Below are 12184 nucleotides of genomic sequence, written 5' to 3'. Positions count from 1 at the left end.
CATAGGGAAATCAGAGATGCTTACACACTGCAATATATGTGCCTGATTAACCATCCCACCACGACAAGGCATTCCCAATCAGGATGGTCCATAACGCTAGTATTTCACCTGGCTATGTGCCAGATAGCCTCAAAATAGACATAAGCAGAGCAGGACCTAGACATGACCGTTTTGCACCTGCCCATGGAAATCAATATAGACTAGATGCGTGGCTCAAAAAAGGGGGTGTACAAACCGGTATATGTACAAAGTGCAAGAAACTAAAGCAAAACCATAGAAAGTGGCCAGCACACCTGTTGGTATAAGTTCTATGTTTAGGTCATATTCAGACGGAGGCCATTAACAGGCAAAACCTAAGATAAAAACAATAAGCAGATACCCTTAAGTAAATAAATAGAAGTAGTACATGTAAATTATGTTGGGTGCTTAGTTGACACTATTTTGATCAACATAGCATAACAGCCATCTCAACGGAACAAGATGCAGAAACTCATGGTAGTCTCTAATTCTACTATTTCAGCATAACCATGTGCTAGGCTCACCTGGTGAGGTGGATCCATGAAGTTGCAGGTCATAGTGGACACACAGATTTGTGTATGATGAGAACTTGCACAACTGGTAATGCTGGACATGCTGGAAACCACAGAAGCAGATGGACAGAAGTAGGAAGGCAACAGATCTGAAGCAAACACATTGTGTTAGGTAATACAATCAGTCCTTAAAAAACAGTTCAAGATATTTACAGCAGAAGGTCAGTTAAATGGCAGCAGGTGCAGGTATTGTGAACAAACTTCAATAGATCAAGAAGCATATAGCAACGAATGAGCTAACCTATTGGAATGTTGAAGATTTCACAGAACTCTTGAAGAGACAACAAGCACTGAGAACGAATAAACTCAGAGTTCAAACACACATCTGTAGGAAACAGTTCTGGTTTAATGCTCAGGCACAAGTGTTTGTCCAAACGGGTTTTAAAATGTCTAGGGACATGATATCATAGAAGCATACCAGGCTACTTGTAAAATCCAACATAGAGTGGAATGCAGGGCAGCAACTATAGGAAAAGGAGGCAGAACCCTGCTGAGATGAGACAAGAACGTAACACCATGCAGTATAACATGTTATCTGACTAGTTATGTATTTCTACATGTGTACAAGATCAGAACCATCATCAGTACATGAAGGCACAACCACAATTGGTAAATGAATGCAGCACCAGAATCACAATCAGTACATGAATGCAGCACCAAAACCACCATCACTACAGGAATACAGCACCAGAACCATCATCACTATTTGATTGCAGCACCAAGTTTAGTACAGTGATTGCAATGTCAGATCAGCCCCATATACGTTTGTATCTCATGAACCTGCAACTCCCAGTAAGTCCATAACAATGGTAAGGAGATTCTACTAGGAGTTGTTGTTAACAGCTATCATCAGACTGCGGACCATACACAGTACCAATGAGATGCAGTCATGATCACAAATAGACATTTACATGCAGATCTATATATAAAAATGAGTGTATGTGTGTGTGTATATCAAAGATGATGTCATAATGGTTGCCATGGTGGTGATGATGTCATAAAGGTTGCCAAGGCAAAGAACATGTCATAATGATCGCCATGGCGACAATGATGTCATAATAGGTTGTAATGGTGACGGTGATGTCATAATGGTTGCCATGGTGACGATGATGTAATAAAAAGTTTGCCATGATGACGATGATGTAAGAATGGTTGTCAAGGCGAAGATGATGTCATAATGGGTATATGGGCACGGAACTTTGGGATGGAGGATGTGTATGATGGGTATATTGGGCATGGGACTATGGGATGGAGGATGTGTATGATGGGTATATGGGCATGGGACTATGGGATGGAGGATAATCATTATTATTTGTTATAACTAACCACAGTAAGCTACTATGCCCGGGCAACACCATATATTTTACATAGTCTCTGATTGAAGTAATTTCCATTCCTTTTGTCTCCATTTAGTACAGACCAGACACTATGATGGCTTGAGACATCTACAGCTCATCTCTACAGACTTCCATATTTTGTATCTAATCCAAAGACAATGCACTTAAAGTAAGAGTGGTCTTATAAAACTCATGAATATAAATACCTGCCCTACACTGTGCCCTTAAATAAAAAAAGCCAGCAAAACACACTCTGCCTGTCTCATGATATCCTCCCAACTTCCCCTCTCCATAATATACCCCAACACACTGCCAATCTCCATAATTTGTTCCCCACACTGACCTACTCCATAACATTCCCCCGATACTGCCTCACTTCATAATATCCCTCGCAATACTACTTCTGCTCTCACAATTTCCCAATACAATGCCCCAACAATAAAACCCCTTCTGCAATAATAATTAGTACAATGATTATTTGGCTCCTATATGGAGAGCTTAATCAACTGCCTTTGCAATGACGGCAACAGGATGATGAAGTCAGCAGCGGGATGATATAATTACACTGCTGCACATAGTGGAGGTTGGCTGAGGAGCACTGCACTACTCTTATCAGTACACTGAAACGTTCAAGTGTTTTCACATCCGAAAGATGCAAATACATATTCAAGCCCATAGCTACTCTAGTATCTAGTTTTTGTATCCATTGGGCTTCTGTCATGTGACGGGTCCTGGATCTGTCCCCACCACGTTTCAACTGTGGCATTTTTTTAAGCACATGGACTTTACATGAACTAACATCGCCCCTGTGGCAAATAAAAAAATATTGTGATGCCCCTTAGAGACTGGGAGCTGTGGGATTTTGAGCATCATAAAGTTGTCCATATATAGATTTGCGCAAAGTCCTACAATATGTAGTGCACCCAACATATTGTATATCACAGTCAGTACATGTGATGATATACAATATATAACATAAGTGCTGCTGCAATTCAAAAAAACCACGTATAGGATAAACCTTTTTATCTGATGAAGAAATGCAGATTTTAGTGTTAGACATGTGCTTGCAGAGACCGAATTGTCTCTGTCCACATTTGTAAGACAGTGTCTGGGGGAAAGGGAGAGGGGGTTGGTAAAAGAGGTTAATTTCTTCTCTTCCTTTCCTTCCACTCCCTTATTTATTTTAGGGCTACTTTGAGAATGTGAACACTCTGAACTATGATTAAGGACCAGTCAATTTGAAATGCTTAAGACCATGAGTTTCCCAAGTTACTGGCCTTTTTTCTAAACTATTGGTTTTATACTATAATTTTAACTATGTTACATTTAAGATTTTTGTTTTTAAACAATTATTCACTGATGGATCTGTTGCTGGATGAGTTTCCTTCTTTGATACTGCTCATTTGCTGCTGACACGATCTTCTTTCCGTGCACAGCCATTGGATTCTACTGCAGTGAGCTGGATTTTTTCTACAACTTTTTTTGCTTGTTAAACTGCTGTATGGTCTTGATCTCTGTTGTGCAGCTCAGTTTCAGGGTTTTGGCAATAATTTTATAGTCTAGGCCATCTTTTTGTAGAGCAACAATTTTATTTTCAGATCATTGGAGAGTCCTTTGCCATGAGGTGCCATGTTGAAATTCCAGAGTCTAGAATGAGAGAGTGTAAGTGTGATAACACCAAAGTTAACACACCTGCTCCTCATTCATATCTAAGACCATGTAACACTAATGAGTCAACATGCAAAAAAGAAAGTTTCAGCTCACCCTTAGAGAGTCCAATCCAATGTGGTTAAGTTCAATCCGAGCACGGAGAAAGCGTTACTGCCAAAATGCTGAAATCTGTAGTAAAAGTAGAAAAGGGGCTCCAGCTCCAGAATAAAATGAAAAAAACTTTTATTTAAAAATGTTAAAAGCTGCAAGAAGATGACCGACATGGTCGCAGGAAGAGAACAACCAACACCCACTGAACGCGTTTCGAACAACTAGCGCGTTCTTAATCCTCAGTGTGTTGGTGAAAGAACAGGTGTAGCCATAAAGCCGTTCTTGACAGGTGAAAACAATTAAAAATAATCACATGAATAACAAAAACATACAAAAGCAGGAATACACAAATGATTACACAAAAGTATGAAAACGAAAAGCAAAAAATATAAATGCATGACAATCCTGAGAAAAAATTTTTTTACATACGAAAACATCAACATTATGAAAATGTAAGTGAAGAATGCTACAAAAAAAACAAAAACAAAACCAAAAACGAAAACTTGAGAGTTAACCCCAAAGGCACTCTCGTATTAAGTCGGTAGATCCAGAAAGCTTCCCTATCCCGCAGTCTATTTTCCCTGTCCCCACCACGTGGATCCTTATGAATCTGTTCAATAGCATATGTTTTCAAATGTGTAGTCTGTCTATTGTGATGTTTTATAAAATGGTTAGATGTATTTGACACATGTCGGAGAGTGGGATGTATTATATCATACAGATGTTCTCTAAATCTATCTTTGAACTTTCTGATAGTAGAACCTACGTAAAGTAACTTGCAAATCAACACATTCTATAATATAGACTACATAGTCCGAGTTGCAATTGAGGAAATTTTTTATAGGAAAAGTGGTTAACTGTTGTGAACGAAAAAAATTGTGGTTTTTTGGAGTGTGAACAAGTTTTACATGGATATGTTCCACATCCAAAAAAACCTATGGAAGATTTTTTCAATTTCCTAGAATCCAAAAAGCTGGGAGACAGAACGTTACTAAGGGTGGGAGCTCGTCTGGAAACTATTTTGACACCATTCTTTAAAATAGAGTCATTAATGTGGTCTTCTCTAAGAAGATTCAAATTGCGAGAGACAATTTGGGAAATGGGCTTAAAGAAAGTGCTATAGGTAAGTGCTAAAACTGGTTGTTCTTAATATATGTTGTTTTTAGATTTACTTGTCCCTTCCTCAGTTACATTGATGTGGTTAACGGTTGTTACCGGTTCAATGAGTTTCAACCTTTGTTTGGAATCAGCAATATTAAATGCTCTTTCAATAGTCCAGCTAGGGTATTTTCTATGAGTAAGACGTTTTTTAATAATGGATTTTTCACAATTAAAGGATGAATCATTACTACAATTTCTCCTTGCTCTGAGTGCTTCCCCAACAGGGATGGAATGAATAGTATGGGGAGGGTGAAAGCTCTCAGCATGTAAGATGGTATTTCCTGCAGTTTCCTGATGATATGTATGGCTACCAATCATCTCACATGGGGTACCTTGGAGATATAAGTCTAAAAAAATTAATCCGTTCTTTATTCCAAGAATGAGTGAATTTTAGATTAAACGGGTTGTTGTTTATATAAAAGATGAATGTGGTAATGGAATTTTGATCACCATCCCATACAAGTAGTAAATCATCAATGTACCTGGAGTACCATTTGATATTCTCAAAAAAGGATTATTAAAGGAAAAGATGTAGTTTTTCTTCCACCGTGCCATTGTTGTTGTTGGGTGAGGAGCGAATACTGTAAGCGTGGAGGAGAGAAGGAGATCTTGGGAGGACAGGAGATTACGTGAGGGAAGATATTTAGAGATTAGTTTGGAAATATACGGAGGAGAAAAGTTATGGATGGCTTTGTAGGTCAGTGTTATTAGTTTAAACTGGATAGGCTGGGAAATTGGAGCCAGTGAAGGGATTTGCAAAGAGGGGAAGCAGGAGTGTAGCGAGGAGACACTTAAGGAGACATATCTTGTTTCATTTATGAAGGATGGACTCTTAAAGTCACAAAGCCTACTTTTAGAGGGGCATTAGGAGCCATTAATATTCTTAATGGGCCATTATTAAACAGTGTGTCTCCTATGCTGTTATTGCCTATGCAGTGAGTGGCTGGGCTGCCAAGAATTTTGACTCACCCCAATACCCCTTTCACTAGAGGTACAGGAGGGCTTCCTGAAAAAAATGTTGCATTGAATGCAAGGCCTGCCCTGCGACCAAGTCATATGCACCCCAAGAAGCCTTTGAACCCAGGTAATGGATGGCCACAGGAAAACCAACTTCACATTATTCAGTTTGTCCTGCCATTCTGTTTTCTTATGTATTAACAGCAAGGCCTGCCCTGCCCTGCTACCAAGTCATATGTACCCCAATAGGCGTTTGAACCCAGGTACTGGATAGCCACAGGAAAACCCACTTCACATTATTCAGTTGGTCCTGCCATACTGTTTTCTTATGTATTAACAGCAAGGCCTGCCTGCTACCATGTTATATACACCCTGCACAAAGGAGCAGATCTCTTAGACTCGCAATGCCCATATACTAAGTGCATGGGTTGACAAACATTTCCCCATGGGGGGTACATTTTTTAAAAATAATTTATTGGGATCATAGACACCCTTGCCCAAAAATTAACTGGCTGTATCTGAAAGGAACACGTTAACCCTCGTGATCTAGTGGCGGAGAATGATGAGACGTTAAGGAAGACCTCATTATAAACTACACCCAATGTAAAGGAGCGGGTCTTCTAGACTTGTAATGCCCATACACTAAGTGCATGGGCTGACAAACATTTCCCCATGGGGGTACATTTTTTTTAATTATTTTATGGGCATCATAAACACCCTTGCCAAAAATTGGACTGACTGTATCTGAAAGGAACACGTTAACCCTCGTGATCTAGTGGCGGAGAATGATGAGACGTTAAGGAAGACCTCATTATAAACTAGACCCAATGTAAATGAGCGGGTCTCCTAGACTTGTAATGCCCATACACTACATGCATGGGCTGACAAACATTTCCCCTTGGGGTACATTTTTTAAAAATATTTTATGGGGATCATAGACACCCTTTCCAAAAAATTGACTACCTGTATCACCACGGAACACGTTCACCCTGGTGATCTAGTGGCGGAGAATGATGAGAAGTTGAGGAAGGCCTCATTAAAAACTAGGCCCAATGTAAAGGAGCGGGTCTTCTAGACTTGTAATGCCCATACACTAAGTGCAGGGGCTGACAAACATTTCCCCATGGGGGTACATTTTTTTAAATTATTTTATGGGCATCATAAACACCCTTGCCAAAAATTGGACTGACTGTAACAGCACAGAACATGTTAACCCTTGTAATCTAGTGGCGGAGAATGATGAGAGGTTGAGGAAGGCCTCATTAAAAACTAGGCCCAAAGTAAAGTAGTGGGTCTCTAAGACTTGTAATGCCAATACACCAAGTGCATGGGCTGACAAACATTTCCCCATGGGGGTACATTTTTAAAAAATATTTTATGGGGATCATAGACACCCTTGCCAAAAAATTGACTAGCTGTAGCAGCACGGAAAATGTTAACCCTGGTGATGTAGTGGCGGAGAATGATGAGACATTGATGAAGGCCTCATTAAAAACTAGGCCCAATGTAAAGGAGCGGATCTCCTAGACTTGTAATGCCCATACGCTGAGTGTATGGGCTGACAAACATTTCCCCCTGGGGGAGTAAAATTTTCAAATTCATGCCACATGTCCAGCTTGGATAACCAATAATTAAAAGCCATCATGGAGGACGTTTATTTGATCAGCAAGGTACTCCCTCAGCATCATCCCAAACATTGCACTTCTTGTGACAGCATCCCTTGCCTCTGTGCCAGCACGATGGGAGGGTCTGAGGAAACTGTCCCAGAACTTTGCCATTGTTCCCCTGCCTGAGCTGGATTATACTTCTGTCTCTCTCGCTTGGACTCCTTGGTTGTACAACAAACTCTGATGTCTGCTGCCAGTGTTTTCAGATGGGAATTTTTTTTAGTAAATTCTCTACAAGGGTATTCTGGTACTGCAACATTTGAGTACACCTGTCTGCCTCTGGAAGAAGAGATTGAAAGTTCTCCTTGTAGCTTGGGTCTAGAAGTGTCACCAACCAGTAGTGAGTGTCACCGGGAATTTTAAAAATGTGAGGGTCACGGGAAACGCAGCACAACATAAAGTTAGCCATGCATGCCAGACTGCTAACAGGCAAGACTTCTGTGTGTTCACCAACATGATGACTGACCATACTGTCCTCCTCCTCCTTCTCCCTGTCCTCAGGCAATCCATGCTGAACAGATGGCATGGCAGCTGTGCTTGTAGTACCATCTACCATCTATAGCGCATGAAAGTAGCTCCTGTTCTTCCTCCTCCTCCTCCTCCTCATTATCTACCAATCCACGTTGGGATGATATGAGGCTGGGCTGAGTGTAACCACCCTGTATGGTTCCTTGCTCCTTGTCCTCGCACTCTGCCTGCAATGCATCCTCCTTAATTGTCAGGAGAGAGGTATTCAGAATACAGAGAAGCAGGATGGTGATGCTAATTAGGGCATCATCGTCGCTCACCATCTTGGTGCAGTCCTCAAAGTTTTTGAGGATGGAACATATGTCTGACATCCATGTCCACTCCTGATGTCTTATGTGTGGAGTCTGAACTGAATAACGATGACGTTATTGATGCTGGTAGTTAACAACTGCCCTCTTCTGCTCACAATGCCTTTCCAGCATATGCAGTGTACAGTTCCAGTGCGTGGGGACATCACACATCAGTCGGTGAGCCGAAAGCTGCAAACGCTGCTGAAGCACAGCAAGGGAAGCTGAAAATGTAGCTGACTTTGTAAAATAGGCAGACAGGTGGCGTATTTTCACTAGCAGATCCACCAGCTCGGGTAGCTTTTGAGAAAACATTGAAAGATGAGGTTAATCACATGGGCCAGGCAAAGTACATGTGTGAGCTCACCTTGCCTCAGAGCCACCACCATGTTCCAGTGTGACGGGGTGTACGGCAGAGCAAGAAGGGACAACAGGCCAAGGGATGATTCCACAGATTTATTATCCAGAACGCTGGAACAACACATGCAGGTAGATCTACAGAGTCCACAATTAGTCCAACGGAACCGGTTCGGGGCACCTCCCGATAATCCTTGTGCCAGCTAACAAAACAATAGTCCACACGAGTCCAAGCGATCACAAAACAATCCCTCGAACGACGAGATATGTCCTCAGCTCAAGTCTCGCCCCGTTCGCTTCCACAGTCACAGATGTACGTGGGGTCTTGCCTCAGCTAAGAATCCCCACTCCTTCTCCTTCCAAAGTCAACTCACATCTGATCTCAAAATAAGAATGGATTGTCTGAGCTCCTGGGATCCGCCCATGAAGGGGGTAGGGGTCACACCTTCTATTCAATGGCTGAGTCCACCAGAAGATTCCAGACTAGTCGTGTTATGGTTTCCAATGGCAAGGAAACATCAGAAGCATAGAATAAACAGACAAGCTCTCGGGTGATGGAAACTAGAGCTGACCGCGATGCTACACACCACACTAGAAGTAGCCAGGGGGCATTCCTGCGTTGTCTCTAGATGCCGCGCGCCAGCCGGAGAACTAACTACCCCTGGTAGAAGAAAACACAGTCCTGGCTTGCCTCCAGAGAATGTCCCCACAGGAGATAGCAGCCCCCCACATATAATAACGGTGAGAGCAGATGAAAAGACACACGTAGTATGAAAGCAGATTTAGCACAGAGAGGCCCGCTAACTAAATAGCAGAAAGATACAACAGAGGACTTCGCGGTCAGCTGCAAAACCCTTCAAAACACCATCCTGAAATTACCTTAACTCATGTGACAACTCATGCCACTGGAGTGGTAATTTCAGCCCAACAAGAGCTTCCAGCTGCAGAGATTCACATAAGTGCAAACTGGACAAAACATACAAAAATAGACTTAAGGACTAAAGTGTCCAACTTAGCTGAGCAGAAAACTGGGAGCAGGAACATGCAACAGAATCACTCTGGATACATTGCTGGCCAGCATTAGAATGACTGAGGAGCAAGGTTAAATAGGATACTCCCACATCCTGATAGGAACAGGTGAACTGAGAAGGCAAAGCTTGCAGGACACCAGTACCACAAGAGACCACCGGGGGAGCCCACGAACCGAATCACAACAGTACCCCCCCTTAAGGAGGGGGCACCGAACCCTCACAAGAACCACCAGGGCGATCTGGATGAGCCCTATGAAAGGCACGGACCAAATCAGAAGCATGAACATCAGAAGCTGTAACCCAAGAATTATCCTCTTGACCGTAGCCCTTCCATTTCACCAGATATTGAAGTCTCCGTCTGGAAACACGGGAGTCCAAGATTTTCTCCACCACGTACTCCAATTCACCCTCAACCAGCACAGGAGCAGGAGGCTCAACAGAAGGCACAAGTGGTACCTCATACCTCCGTAATAATGACCGATGGAAGACATTATGGATAGCAAAGGATGCTGGGAGGTCCAAACGAAAAGACACAGGGTTAAGAATTTCCAAAATCTTATAAGGACCGATGAACCGAGGCTTAAACTTAGGAGAAGAGACCCTCATAGGGACAAAACGGGAGGACAACCACACCAAGTCCCCAACACGAAGACAAGGACCAACACGACGATGGCGATTAGCAAAACGTTGAGTCCTCTCCTGGGACAACTCCAAATTGTCCACCACCTGCCCCCAAATACGATGCAACCTATCCACCATGGTATCCACTCCAGGACAATCCGAAGACTCCACCTGACCAGATGAAAAACGAGGATGGAACCCTGAATTGCAAAAGAAAGGGGAGACCAAAGTGGCAGAACTGGCCCGATTATTAAGGGCAAACTCAGCCAACGGCAAAAAGGAGACCCAGTCATCCTGATCAGCAGACACGAAACACCTCAAATAAGTCTACAAGGTCTGATTAGTACGTTCCATCTGGCCATTTGTCTGGGGATGAAATGCAGACGAAAAAGACAAATCAATGCCCATCCTGGCACAAAACGCCCGCCAAAATCTGGACACAAACTGGGATCCCCTGTCGGAAACGATATTCTCCGGAATACCATGCAGCCGAACCACATTCTGAAAAAACAGGGGCACCAACTCAGATGAGGAAGGCAGCTTGGGCAAGGGCACCAAATGAACCATCTTAGAAAAGCGGTCACACACCACCCAAATGACGGACATCTTCTGAGAAACAGGGAGATCAGAAATAAAATCCATAGAGATGTGTGTCCAAGGCCTCTTAGGAACAGGCAAGGGCAACAACAACCCACTAGCCCGAGAACAACAAGGCTTGGCCCGAGCACAAACATCGCAAGACTGCACAAAAGTACGCACGTCCCGAGACAGGGAAGGCCACCAGAAGGACCTAGCCACCAAATCTCTGGTACCAAAAATTCCCGGATGACCTGCCAACGCAGAGGAATGAACCTCCGAGATGACTCTATTGGTCCACTCATCCGGCACAAACAATCTACCAGGCGGACAACGATCAGGCCGATCCGCCTGAAACTCTTGTAAAGCACGTTGCAGGTCTGGGAAGACAGCAGACAATATCACCCCATCCTTAAGTATACCCGTAGGTTTAGAATCACCAGGGGAATCAGGTTCAAAACTCCTAGAAAGGGCATCCGCCTTCACATTCTTAGTACCTGGCAGATACGAAACCACAAAATTAAACCGGGAGAAAAACAACGACCAGCGCGCCTGTCTAGGATTCAGACGTCTGGCCGACTCAAGATAAATCAAATTTTTGTGATCAGTCAAGACCACCACCTGATGTTTAGCACCCTCAAGCCAATGACGCCACTCCTCGAATGCCCACTTCATCGCCAAAAGCTCCCAATTACCGACGTCATAATTTCGCTCGGCGGGCGAAAATTTTCGAGAAAAGAACGCACAAGGTCTCATCACTGAACAATCTGAACTTTTCTGCGACAAAACCGCCCCCGCTCCGATCTCGGAAGCATCAACTTCCACCTGAAAAGGAAGAGAAACATCAGGCTGGCACAACACCGGAGCAGAAGAAAAACGGCGCTTAAGCTCCCGAAAGGCCTCCACAGCAGCAGGAGACCAATCTGCAACATCAGCACCCTTTTTAGTCAAATCAGTCAAAGGCCTGACAACGCTAGAAAAACCAGTTATGAATCGACGATAAAAGTTAGCAAAGCCCAAAAATTTCTGAAGGCCCTTAAGAGAAGTCGGTTGCGTCCAGTCACAAATAGCCCGAACCTTCACAGGATCCATCTCAATAGAAGAGGGGGAAAAATGTACCCCAAAAAAGAAATCTTCTGAACCCCAAAAACACACTTTGAACCTTTAACAAACAGAGAATTGGTCCGCAAAACCTGAAAAACCCTCCTAACTTGTTGAACATGAGATTCCCAGTCATCCGAAAAAATCAAGATATCGTCCAAATACACAATCATAAATTTATCCAGATATTCACGGAAAATATTGTGCATA

The 12184-nt window shown here is 43.0% G+C and overlaps 1 long non-coding RNA gene across 2 annotated transcripts in view; it reads right to left on the bottom strand.

The window, feature by feature from the left end:
* Window positions 1-548: 548 nt before the first annotated feature.
* LOC143805606 (uncharacterized) overlaps window positions 549-12184 on the bottom strand; it is a 78571-nt gene continuing 66935 nt past the window's right edge. For both annotated transcript variants that reach the window (XR_013221286.1, XR_013221285.1), the window contains exon 4: window positions 549-679. This is a non-coding gene — a long non-coding RNA (uncharacterized LOC143805606). The remainder of the gene's footprint in view (window positions 680-12184) is intronic.

Source organism: Ranitomeya variabilis, chromosome 2 (assembly GCF_051348905.1).
Source record: "Ranitomeya variabilis isolate aRanVar5 chromosome 2, aRanVar5.hap1, whole genome shotgun sequence".
Taxonomy (NCBI): Eukaryota; Metazoa; Chordata; class Amphibia; order Anura; family Dendrobatidae; genus Ranitomeya; species Ranitomeya variabilis.
Note: the sequence above shows the minus strand (reverse complement) of the source record. Positions and strands in the feature narration are given on the sequence as shown.